The 12,747-nt window shown below is 36.7% G+C and overlaps 1 long non-coding RNA gene across 1 annotated transcript; it reads right to left on the bottom strand.

Annotated features, from left to right (window-relative positions):
• Positions 1-214: 214 nt before the first annotated feature.
• On the bottom strand, positions 215-2,560 carry LOC104864989. Its single transcript, XR_781036.2, has 3 exons — positions 2,474-2,560; positions 2,211-2,284; positions 215-731 (listed from the first exon to the last, which is right to left on the bottom strand). It is a non-coding gene; the product is annotated as an uncharacterized LOC104864989 (long non-coding RNA).
• Positions 2,561-12,747: the final 10,187 nt, after the last annotated feature.

Here is a 12,747-nt window from a genome sequence, read left to right on the forward strand (position 1 = left end):
TGGATGTGAGCATTGGGTGGCAAAGACTTTCACAATGGACGGAAAGAAACTATTAAGTAACACAGAGTAAGAGAAAGAAAAACCTCCTGCTGTTTTATGGACTCCTGTTTCTGCTTCTCATTTGCAAAGGGTACTCCAGGATTCTTTGCAGTTCTTCCTCTTCTTCAATAGGAAAACACTTTCAGGAGTACTTTTGCTTCTGCTTAGTCTGGGCGGGAATGGTTTGGACAGAAGAGAGTTAAAATTTGTCTGGGTGAAAAGTTACCTTCTGTGGATAGAGATATACAGTTGTTGTGCTGAGAGGTCCTGGGTGTCCCCTGTCTGCTTAAAAGGCAGACCTGGGGCCATGGTGTGGAGATTCAGTAAGGAGAAGAGCAAGGAAGGAAGAGAGGCTTGGCTCTGCTGTGAGCTGACCTTGGAAACATGAAGAGTGGCCACCAGAGCCAACTTGAGAGGCAGTGTGTGATGTTCACATGCATTGCAGCCAGCAGCTTCCATTTTCCACACTGAACAGACTCACGTGAGCCTACAACTTTCACTCGGGCTTATTATACCATAGCCTTGCTCAGTGATCCCTGGGGGTGCTAGAGGAGGCCATGAGAGAAGTCTTCAGCTCAAAGCAATGTGAGATGCCAAAGGGAACCACTGGGAAACCGTAGCAGTTGAGCAGAGCATGCAGGTGTAGGAATTCCCCAGAGTCTCTCGGGAGGCACTTTATTTGGTTTGAAAGGCTGCAAAACATGAGAAGATTCAGGTCAACCTAAAAAAAAGCTCAATATGATTTATAAATACCAAGTTTTGGTAAGCCATGATTAATTTGGGAAGTTGCCTGTTGCAAATAACAAAAGCTTTACATACGATGAAAGTCCTTGGAAGTACATATTGATCTTCCAGGAGCAGCAAAACCCAGACCAGAGGACTTGCTTTTGTTTCTGTCGGTCTGTGGCCTTCAGACTCATCACTGTTTTGTTTTATTTTTTTCTTTATTGGTACATTTTAGGTACACAACACAGTTACATTCATCATTGGGATCTTGTACCTCTACATGATGTATTTTGGTTCTTATTTTTCACCCATTCCCCTTGTCTCCCTTTCCTATTTACAGAGACTTTGTTTCCATTTTTTTCCTTTTCTCTTATTTCTTCTTTTCCCTTCTTACCTTTCCCCTGTCCCTCCCACTTCCCCACACCTTTAGACTGTTTTTTCCTATTACACAAAATCAATTATACATTTTGATCTTTATTTACACTTTTAGTTTTCTTTTTTAATTGAGCTTATTGGTACATTTTAGGCATGCAGTAGATTTACATTCAATATTGGGATCTTGTACCTTTACATGACAGGCCTTGGTTCTCATTTTTTTCCCCTTGTCCCTGCCCTCCCTTCACCCCCTCCTCCCCTCCCCATTTACTTTACACTTTTAGTTTATCACAGCAGAGAAACTATTCGCTATTTACATGTGTGTCCTATTAATTTCACTTAAGAGTTTGGCCTCAATGTGCATCTACCTAGCTATAAATGAATCTACTTTCTCATTTTAATGGCTGAATAGTACTCTGTTCTATTAAAAAAAAAATACATCTTGTTTATCCAGTCTCCAGTTGGTGTAGACCCATCATTGTTTTAAAGACACCCCCTCCTTCCTACAAGGAGCCATTGTGATACTATACGTTAGGTCCTGGACAGCAAAGCCTTGAGGATCAGAAAAGTACAAATGTTTGAGGTCAGCCATAAGTAATACAAAAGCATTTTTGCTCTTTATAATCACAAAGATAAATATAATTTATAGTAACTTTATAAAATATTAAAATATATGAAGAAAGCTTTAAAGTTACCCATAATTTAATCTCTAAAAGGTATAGCTATGTATTTTCTTCCATACTTTTTAATGCATTTTTAAAAACAAAAGCAGTATGATATATTACACATAATTATATTTGTGTGTTTGTTTATTTAACATATAATGAATATTTCCAAAATTAAGTATCCTTTGGAAATATAATTACAAGTGACTACATATTTTATTATGTGAAATCTATTAATGTTATTTCCAAGTTTTCAATGTCATAAATATGCTGCTAAGACAATGCTCAAATGACATGAACCAGGAGCTCAGGGATTAGAAACACAAATGTCCTACAAATGATGCACAAATGTATTAAAATGAAAGAACTGCAAATTAAATTATATAAATCACTAATTTCACTTACAATCACAACAAATGTAAAACATCTGATGATCCTTCATGTTGGTGAGGACACAGAAAAATAAATAGTCTCTAAAACTAGATAAAAGAATAAATTAATACAGCATCCATGAAAGACAATATGACAATTGAGATATTGCTTGTAATGTAGAAAGCTGGAAACAATCCAGCTGCTCATGAATAGGAGATTTGATAAATTATTGTGAATTAATACAAAGGAAGATCACGGAGTTTTTAGAAAGAATGGGATACTTAAAGACTACATACATACTGACATGGAAAGAAATCCAGAATATTTTGATATATTATGAAGATAAAAATTAAAAGGTTAATGTAAAAATACTGTTCATGAATTCTGTTTAAGCTGGAGAACTGATTAGTTCCTGGAAATGGCTGTGCTTGCTCAATCAGCTGATGTATTCAAATTGTTATAGCCCTGCCTTTTAGAAGCCCTATTTCTTAACCTTCTACTTTGGCAATGCTTTTCCTTGCTCTTTAAATTCCAGAGGATAATGGCATGATTCTTTCTACAGTCTATGTGACTGTGAGCTCATTCTTCCAAACTAAGGAGTTGGTTATGACACTTTTCATGATGTCAAAGAATTTCCACAGTCACTGATTTGGCTATTCATCTTAATTCTCTGTTTCCAATGCCATTTTCATTAAATTACCTTGACTGTTCATGACATTGATTTGAACATCCAGCACAATTCTCGTTTCTTTGGACCAGGCATAGCACTTTTTTTTTTTTTTTTTTTTTTTTTGAGACAGGGTCTCACTATGTAGAGTTGAGGCTGACCTGGAGCTCACTGTGTAACCCAGGCTGGTCTTGAGCTCACAGCAATCCTCCTACCTCAGCCTCCTGAGTGCTGGGATTACATGTGCCACCATGCCCCGGCAGAGTTTTTTGTTTTGGGGTTTTGTTTTTTTTGTTTGTTTTTTTTATTTTTATTTATTTTTTTTGTACCAGGGATCAAACTCGGGTCCTTGCACTTTCAAGGCAGGCAGTAGAACCACTGAGCTAAATCCCCTGCCATAGCACTTTCATTCATAGACTTTTGCTAATCAATACAGAGTTAAACTTGGTGCCTACATTCAAATAAATAGTAAAAGAACAACTACATGCATTGTATGACAATTATAATAAGCCATGTTGTTAATTTATAACCCATGTTATAATTATAACCCATGTTATAATTTCAGCCATGTTGGCTGAAAGCAATTGCAGTGAGAAATACAAATCTCATTGGCTAAGAGTATACTTAGGGCTGTCCTTGGCTGATAGTGTAGAATTGCAGTGTATGAGAAACATAACTCATGGCATCCTGTAATGGGATAATATTTTGGAGAACATATGAGAAACAAATAATACTATTTCAAATCATAACTAAGGTAGATTAAATATGTTTCTATAACACCATTTTTGAAAAAATGATTACTTTATCAGTAATATTAATATATACAAAAACTATTTGGAGAAATACGAATCAACAATACTTATGTCTGGACTATGGGAATATGAGGCAATTTTTCTTTTTACATTACATATCGGTGTACTATTTCAATATTTTATAGTGAGCATGATTACTTTTAAAAGTACCAAAAATCAATAATTAAAAAAAATACATTTGTATAAATATATCATTTAAATCTTTGTGCTTTCTGATTATTTTTCTCATAACAAGACTCCTAAGATAGCCTATGAGTAAGATTTTTGTTCTAAGGTCTGCAATCTTTAAGGCTTTTAATACATCAAACTGTTATTTTCTAGTTCGGGACCACTTCGCATTTCTATATATTTATTCATTTACTCTTGCATCCAGCAGATATTTGTTAAGTACCTCCTATGTGCCCCTTACTCTACCTACAGCTAGAGGTGCCATAGTAAACAACTCAGATTTGGTCTCTGCCTCCATAGATTATACCAGTGTTCATCAAATTGATATGAAATTTTAAAAAACTATGATAAATGCTATAAAGAAAAGTGAGGAATGAACTGACAGATTATACCAGTGTTCATCAAACTGATATGAAATTTTAAAAAACTATGATAAATGCTATAAAGAAAAGTGAGGAATGAACTGACAGATGGCCCATTGGTGGAGGAAATGGGGAGAAAGATAGGATCCCAGGAAGAGGCTGAGCCCCTCTGTGCCCTAATAGCTAAAAGAGAGCTCCTGGGGCTAGACTGCCAGGTGCATGGGCATAGTGGGGTGAGGGGCAGCCAGGTGCAGATCAAGTTAAGATTTAAGCCTGTGATCTGTATGCCAGTGAGTTTGAGGGACAGTTTTTTATGTGGCAAATGGATTAATAACAGGATCTTTTATTAATTTTAATCGTATTTTTTCTGATACTAGGGATTGAACTAAAAGCCTTCACACTGAGCAATAACTCCAGCCCTATTTTTATTTTTTATTTTGAGACAGGGTCTCTTTAAGTCATTAAGTTGCCCAAGCTAGGCTCGAAATTGTGATCCTCCTGATTTAGCTTCCCTAAGTGCTGGGATTACAGGCAGGAGCCACCATGCCTGGCTGACACAGGATCTTAATGACACATTTAAGAGGAATCTGAAAAAGTAGTTCAGCATAGAGTTAGATTAGATTTTTTTTAAAAAAGGTCTGGATGCCAGGTGAGGTAGAGGTCAGAAGGTGCAAGAGAGGCCATGGTAAATGAAAAAGAATGCTATAGCTGTAGTCTAAATGAAAGGAAACGGGAATAATTCATTAAGGTTATTATGTACATTTTTTAGAATTATGGAAATAATACATAGCATTTTAAAAGGTGTTTATTTATCTTATTCACTTTATAAAATAAAAACCTGGAAATTTAATGTTATCTTTAAATTTGGGGAAAACATTTTACTGACCTATGAAGCCAAAAATATGGCAATCATTTAAAATTTTTAATTTTAATTTTAATTGACAAATAATATTTGTGTATATTAAGGGATACAATATGATATTAACCTAAATGCCCATCAGTGGAAATGGAAACCATGAATGCCCAACATAGGAAAGAAATGGAATCCATGAAACAAATTCAAACAGATATCCAGGAGATTTAAGAACTCTATTGAAAGTATACATAACAGACTGAGTCAATCTGAAGACAGGATATCAAAATCACATATCAGGTATCAGATATAGAAGACAGGATGGTGGTCAGTGAACTTGAAAAAAGGGATCTCTTAAAAAAATAAGGGAACATGAGAAATCAATCCAATAGCTCCTAGAAGATGCAAAGAAGAATAATGTAAGACTGATAGGAGTCCACGAAAAAGCAGGAGAAAGTACAAGTGACATAAAAAAACTGTTCACAGAATTAATGACTTCCATGACAAAGAATACCTGAGAAACTTCATGAATACCAAACCTGCACAATTCTAAGTAACATCCTATAAAAATTCTAAGTAACATCCTAGAAAAAGACAATGAAGAGCACAACTCCGTAAGGCCCAACAGAGCAAATCCAGCAGGTAAGGCAAGAAATTAAAGAGGGGGGAAAAATTAAAAAGAGACAACAACAGGAAAATAACATGATGATCATGTCAGTATATATCAGTTATAACCATCAATGTTAATGGCCTCAATTTACCAATCAAAAGAAATAGACTGGCAGAATGGATTAAGAAGCAAAATCCAACAATATGCTGTATACAAGAAATGCACCTAGTTCAAAAAGAAACTCATAGACTGAAAGTAAAAAGATAGAAGTAAAAGGATGAAAGTAAAAGGATGGAAAATAGTTCTCCAGTTTCCAGGAACCAGGAAAAAAGCCAGGGTAGCTATCTTATTTGCAGACAAAGTAAATTTCAAACCAAAACTAATTAAGAGAGACAAAGAAGGTCACTACATCCTTGTAAAGGGAACACTCCAAGAGGAAGAGATGACAATCATAAATACATATGCACCAAGTACTAAATACCCCCAGCTATACAAAACAAATATTAAAGGACATGAAAAACTGATTAAGCACTAATACAATTGTAGTGAGGGACATCAATACCCCACTGTCACAAACAGACAGATCATCTAGACAAAAAAATCAACAACCAAATACTAGAACTCAACCAAGCTTTTGAACAAATAGACTTAATAGACGTCTACAGAGTGTTCCACCCCACAAAATCAGAATATACATCCTTTTCAGCTGCACATGGGTCATTCTCCAAAATAGACCAAATACTAGCTCATAGAATTGTTTAAGTAAATGCGAAGGAGTTGAAGTTATGCCATGTATATTACCAGACCATAGTGCAATTAAACTGGAGATCAATGGCAAAAGAATCCACAAGAACTTCACAAACACATGGAAATTAAATAACACTCTCCTGAACAACCAATGGGTCAAAGAGAAATTAAAGAAGAAATTAGACAGTTTTTACAATTTAGAGATAGTGCTAATACAATATACAGAAATCTATGGGACACAATGAAAGCAGTTCTATGAGGGAAATTTATAGCAGTGAATGCCCACACTAGGAAAACAGAGTGAACTCAAATAAACAACCTAATGCTGAATCTTAAGCTTTTAGAAAAAGAAGAGCAAGACAAACCCACAGCTTGTACAAGGGAGAAAATTATAAAGATCAGAGCAGAAATCAATGTAATGGAGAGTAAGAACAATACAAAAAATCAACAAATTGAAGAGTTGGTTTTTTGAAAGAATAAATAAAATCAATAAACCTTTAGCCAACCTTATCAAAAAAAGGAAAGAAAAGAATCATATCCATGCAATTAGGAATGAAAAAGGTGAAGTCACAACAGATCAGGAGAAATCCAGAGGATCATCAATACCTACTTTGAGAAACTGTACTCTAATAAAATGGAAAATACAGAAGAAAAGGACAGATTTCTAGGTACATATGAATTACCAAAGTTGAACAAAGAAGATATAAAAATTTTAAACACCCCAGTTACAATCAGTGAAATTGTAAATTAAAGAAAAATTTACCAACAAAGAAAAGCCCAGGTCCTGATGGCTTTACTGCTGAATTCTACAAAATGTTTCAAGAAGAACTACTGTCACTACTTTTGAAACTTTTCAGTGAAATTGAAAGGGAAGTGATACTTCCAAATTCATTCCTTTAAGCAAGTGTTACTTTGATTCCAAAACAGGGAAAGACCCAACCAAGAAAGAGAACTACAGGACAATCTTGCTAATGAACATAAATGCAAAAATCCTCAATAAGATACTGGCTAACAGAATACAGAGGTTTATGAAGAAGATCATACACCCTGACCAAGTTGGATTTATCCCAGCAATGCAAGGATGGTTCAACATATGTAAATCAATAAATGTAACATACTATATTAACAGGGTCAAAGACAAAAACCATATGATCATCTCAATAGATGCAGAAAAAGCATTTGAAAAAATTCAACACCCATTCATGATAAAAACCCTACAGAAAATTGGAATAGATGGTCTTATCTCAACTTGGTAAAGGCTATCTATGAAAAACCAAGAGCCAATACCATACAAATGGTCAAAAACAGAAAACCTTCACACTAAAATCAGAAACAAGACAAGGATGTCCACTGTAACCTCTCCTGTTCAATATAGTTTTGGAAACATTAGCCACAGCAAATAGACAAGAGAAAGAAACAAAAACAATAAAGATAGGAAAGGAAGAAGTTCAACTGTCATTATTTGCTAATGATATAATACTCTACCTAGAGGACCCAAAAAACTCCACCAGAGACTTCTAGACTTAATTGACAGATTCAGTTGAGTCACTGGACACAAGGTCAACACTCAAAAATCAATACTCTTTTTGTACAAAAATAACAGAATCACTGAAAGAGAAATTAGAAAAGCAATTCCTTTCACAATAGCATCCAAAAATAAAGATATATCTAGGGATCAGTCTAATGAAGGAAGCAAAAGACTTCTACATTGAGAACTACAACACTGAAAAAGAGATCTTCACTATCCCCAACTTGAAACTATACTACAAAGCCACTGTGATAAAACCAGCATGGTACAGGCAAAGGAACAGACCTGAGGATCAGTGGAATAGATTGGAAGATACAGAAACAACTCCAGACATACTCAGCAACCTCATCTTTGACAAAGGAGCCAACCATCCTCACTGGAGGAAAGATAGCTTCTTTCATAAATGGTGCTGGAAAAATTGGATTTCAACTTGTCATAGATTAAAACTAGAACCCTGTCTTTCACAATTCACTAAACTAAAATCCAAGTGGATTAAAGATCAAAACATTAAAACCGAAATACTAAACTTGCTGGAAGATAATTTAGAACTCTTGAATACATTGGCATAGGAAAAGACTGAAAAACTCTTCAGTAGCATGGGAACTAGCACAAAGAATCAACAACTGCGATTTCATCTTTTTAAAATCTTCTGCACTGCAAGAGAAACCACCAACAGAGCTAAGAGACAACCTACAATATGGGAAAAAATTTTTACCAGCTGTTCCTCAGACAAAGGTCTACTATCCAGAATACATAAACAACTCAAAAAAATCAGACCCCTCAGATTTAAAAACCCAATTCAAAAAATGGGCATCTGAAATGAACAGACACTTCTCAGACAAAGAAGTAAAAGCAGCAAGTAAATATATGAAAAACATGTTCTACATCACTGGTCATTTGAGAGATGCAGATGAAAACAACACTGAGATTCCACTTCACCCCAGGAAGAATGGCTGCTATCAAGAAATCAACCAATAACAAATGTTGGCAGGGTTGTGGGGAGAAAGGAACCCTTCTTCATTGTTGGTGGGAGTGCAGAATGGTCCAACCACTATGGAAATCAATATGGAGATACCTCAAAGAACTAGGATTAGAAGTCCCATTTGACCCAGGTATTCCCCTGCTGGGTATCTTCCCAAAAGAATTAAAAGAATCATACCACAGTGATATATGCTTACCCATGTTTATAGCGGCACAATTTGTAATAGCTAAAACTTGTAAACAGCCTAATTGCCCATTAATTGGAGACTGCATAAAGAAGATGTGTTATACATATAATATGGAGTACTACTCATCCATAAAGAACGAGAAACTAGAGACATTTTAGCTAAGTGGATCTACATTGAGGAATACTCTTAAGTGAAATTAATAGGACACACGTGTAAATACCAAGTACTTTCTCTGGTGTGATAAAGTAAAAGTGTAAATAGGAATCAAAATGTATAACTGATATTGTGTAATAGGAAAAATGTCTAAAGGTATAGGGGAAATGGAAGGGGTAGGGGAAAGCTAAGAAGGGAAAAGAAAAAATAAAAAGAAAAGGAAAAAATGGAAACAAAGTCTCCGTAAATAGGGAAGGGTAGAAGGCGTGAAGGGAGGGCAGGGGAGTGGGGAAAAAATAAGAACCAAGATGGATCATGTAAAGGTATTGTATTCCTAAAATGTACCAATAAGGAAAAGAAAAGTAAATAAATACTATCTGTTCTTATTCATATGTAGAATCTTAAAAAGTCAATCTCGTAGAAACAAGAGAATATAAAGATGGTTTCTGGGGGGATCAAGTTACAGAGGTTTTGATACAGGGCACAGAGTTTCAGTTCAGCTAGAAGAAGTAGTTTCAGTGATTTGTATTGCACTGCCTGGTGACCACAGTTAATACAATTATATGTTTCAAAGCTGCTAAATAGAACTGTAATGTTCTCACCACCAAAAAATGATAAATTGTTGAGGTGAGGGATATGGTAATTATCTTCACCAAATCTTTCTGCAATGTTTACATGGATAAAAACATCCCTCCCTAAGCCTTTTACCTTCATTTCCTGCTATTATCTTTTATATTGTCCCATTTATTTAGCAAATCTTGCTACACCTCTTTCTCTTAGGAACTCTAACAAGAAGTTACTGGAATTTTCTTCCTCTGGTCATTTACTATTTTCAAAGCCACACTGTCTCACAGACTGATCAGAAATGTGCCCCCTTTGCTTATGCTGAGATGTGTTTTCACACATCCCCAGGTTCCTGCTCATTTCTCTCCCAGAAATGTGATATCAGGTCAAATCCTTGCCGACGGTCAGGTGCACAGGTTAGCTCTAGCTCTTCTTACTCTCACTTTGTACTGGAGTGATGTGCATAGCTTTTGCTAAGTTCCTCCAAACTTGTCCATAAGTATTTACCTTATGTATCTGTGCTGGATCTCAGGCTACTTGACCTTGTCCTGACTCCTGCTGTTCATCATGTAAGGTGATACTTGTGCAATAAGTAAGGAGACACTTGGCTTTTTCATCAGTAAAACTGGTTAAATCTGATTTTCTAGGGTGAAGGACAAAGAGTAGGGATTGATAGAGTGCTTTTCCAGCTTCATTTTAGGCTCACTGATTAGCTATTTCAGCTCTATGAGCTTCAAAGTTAGCATATAGTCTCTGATCATTCTGACAACACTGAGATTATCAGGCTCAGGTTTTGGTCATTATCTATGTTTTAAATTGCATCAGGGATTTCTAGGCATTTAAAATCAACCTTTCTTTTTTCCCTGGTTTGTCCTGAGCCCCTTCAGTACTTTGAGAATTTCTTATTTTCTATGGATGTGGTAGTCACAAATATGATGTGAGTAGCTTCCTCTTGTCTTTTATTGCCATGATGAACTGTCACACCGGGAGGGTTGTCCTTCTGCTGAGGCACTGTTTAATTGTTTCCCACCAGGCTGGTACAAGGGAGCAAGTGACACAGCACCTGGCCCTCTGTGACTTTCCTGTCTAATGCTTGCTAATTCATTTCCAGCATTTCAACTGAAATGATTTTTAAAATTTGATTTGTGAGCATATGTGTGTTGTGGGGGTGGCACTAAACGAGAAGGAAAATGTTAATGATAACTGAAATGGCCTGTGATATGAAGTATGCAAAAATAATGTGAAGGAAACATGATCTGTGAGTACCCTGCATGAATGTTTTTGTATTAAATATTTATGTGTGAAAGAAAATCTTAGGGCATGGTCAGGCAAACACCAAGGACCCACTGCACAGCACTACACAGATCAGTTATCAATAAGTTTAAATGAGAGCTGAAGAATATTTAGACTCTCGTCTATGATGGGGAAAGTAAGGCTGCAGACAATTAGTCTTTTAAAATAGCAGTTTTTAGCAGTACTTTTACCAGTAGTCTTCAAAGTTACCCACTTATTGTATTCTTACCAAGTACTAGGTAAGTGTCAAGCACACACACAAACACACACACACATGCCAGGTATCTTTCCAAGATTATCCAGCCTATAACTAACAAAATGGGAATTTGTGCTATTTTGATCACAATACCTCATATGTACTAGTGATGCTCCTCAGACTGTATTCCTGCTTAATTATAAAGAATATGTGTAATAACGGTTCCATTGTATCTCGGAGTCAAATTGGACAAAATGCAGTTGCTTCTTAGGGCAAGGTCCTGGTAAGGCTCACCATGGACCAGAGCACCAACCAGGCAACTGGAATAGTCTCTATTAAGGGGCATGCTCTGTACTATACCCAGTGTAAGGTTCTTTAGGTCCCTTACTGCATTATAGACCTGCACATAATGTCAGCTTTCAAGACAGATATTTAAAATTATAGAGGTGGGAGCAAATTTCAAGTGGCCTTCAGTACAGCCATTGTCAAGTAGCACATCCAGGGCATGTGGGCATGTGTGTGTGTTAGATTGAGTGAAAAAGTTTAGACTACATTTCAGATCTCCTGGCCCTCACTGAGAGCTTACTCAGAATACCATATTGATAGTTCTGAAAGTCTCCATTTGCTTTGTTTTGTGTCTGTTATTTTCATATCATCTGCATGGCAAATTCACAATCACTGAATTTGTATTTGCTTTTGTGAAAAAGCCACAGGGCTACCAGGGCTTATTTCCAGTCTCACAAAAAAGTAGCTATAAACCAATACAAATTGAATGCACTATTTAAAATGAGATGTTTGCAGAAGAAGAAGAAATTTATTATGAAGCTCTCAAAAGAAGCACACGCCTACAGCACACAGGGTGAGTCAGAGGGTGTGGCAAGAGCAGAAACAGAAAACTGATAACCACTCAGCAAGCTAAACAGAGCATGCGCAGCCAGGGAAACGCCATTCTTCTTGCTCAGGGATAAGGACTAAAGGGATCTGGTGCTTCCAGGCTGGCACTTTATTCTTCCTGCAAGGAACAGGTCACTAAAACAAGAGCCAAGTGCACAGTGCTGAAAGCATTGCATGGCCCCTTGCTGCCCCGCCCTCCCCTGCGCTGACCCCTTCTGGGCCAGGCCTGGACTGTGTCTGGTCTCTTTCACGGCAGTAGCACCCTCCCTGCAGAAGTCACTTCCCTTTTCCCCAAAGTCAGGGATTTGTCACATTCATGCTGACTCAACGGGTCAAGCCAACAAAGGTATTTCTCTGTATCTTACAGGCAGAGTCCATGCTCTTTAGCTGCACTGAGCTGCAGCAATCCAGGCCCAAGACTGGCTGGCTGATTTATTGTGTTCCTGTCCAGGAGTCCTCATTCTACTCCTTGCTTTTCTCTGTGTGCCTCAAGTATTCCTTATACATTAATGCCATTGCTTTACTTGAAAGTCCTATCCCTTTCTCCCCTCTTC

Source organism: Fukomys damarensis, unplaced genomic scaffold (assembly GCF_012274545.1).
Source record: "Fukomys damarensis isolate Sample0158 unplaced genomic scaffold, DMR_v1.0_HiC HiC_scaffold_4, whole genome shotgun sequence".
Classification (NCBI taxonomy): domain Eukaryota; kingdom Metazoa; phylum Chordata; class Mammalia; order Rodentia; family Bathyergidae; genus Fukomys; species Fukomys damarensis.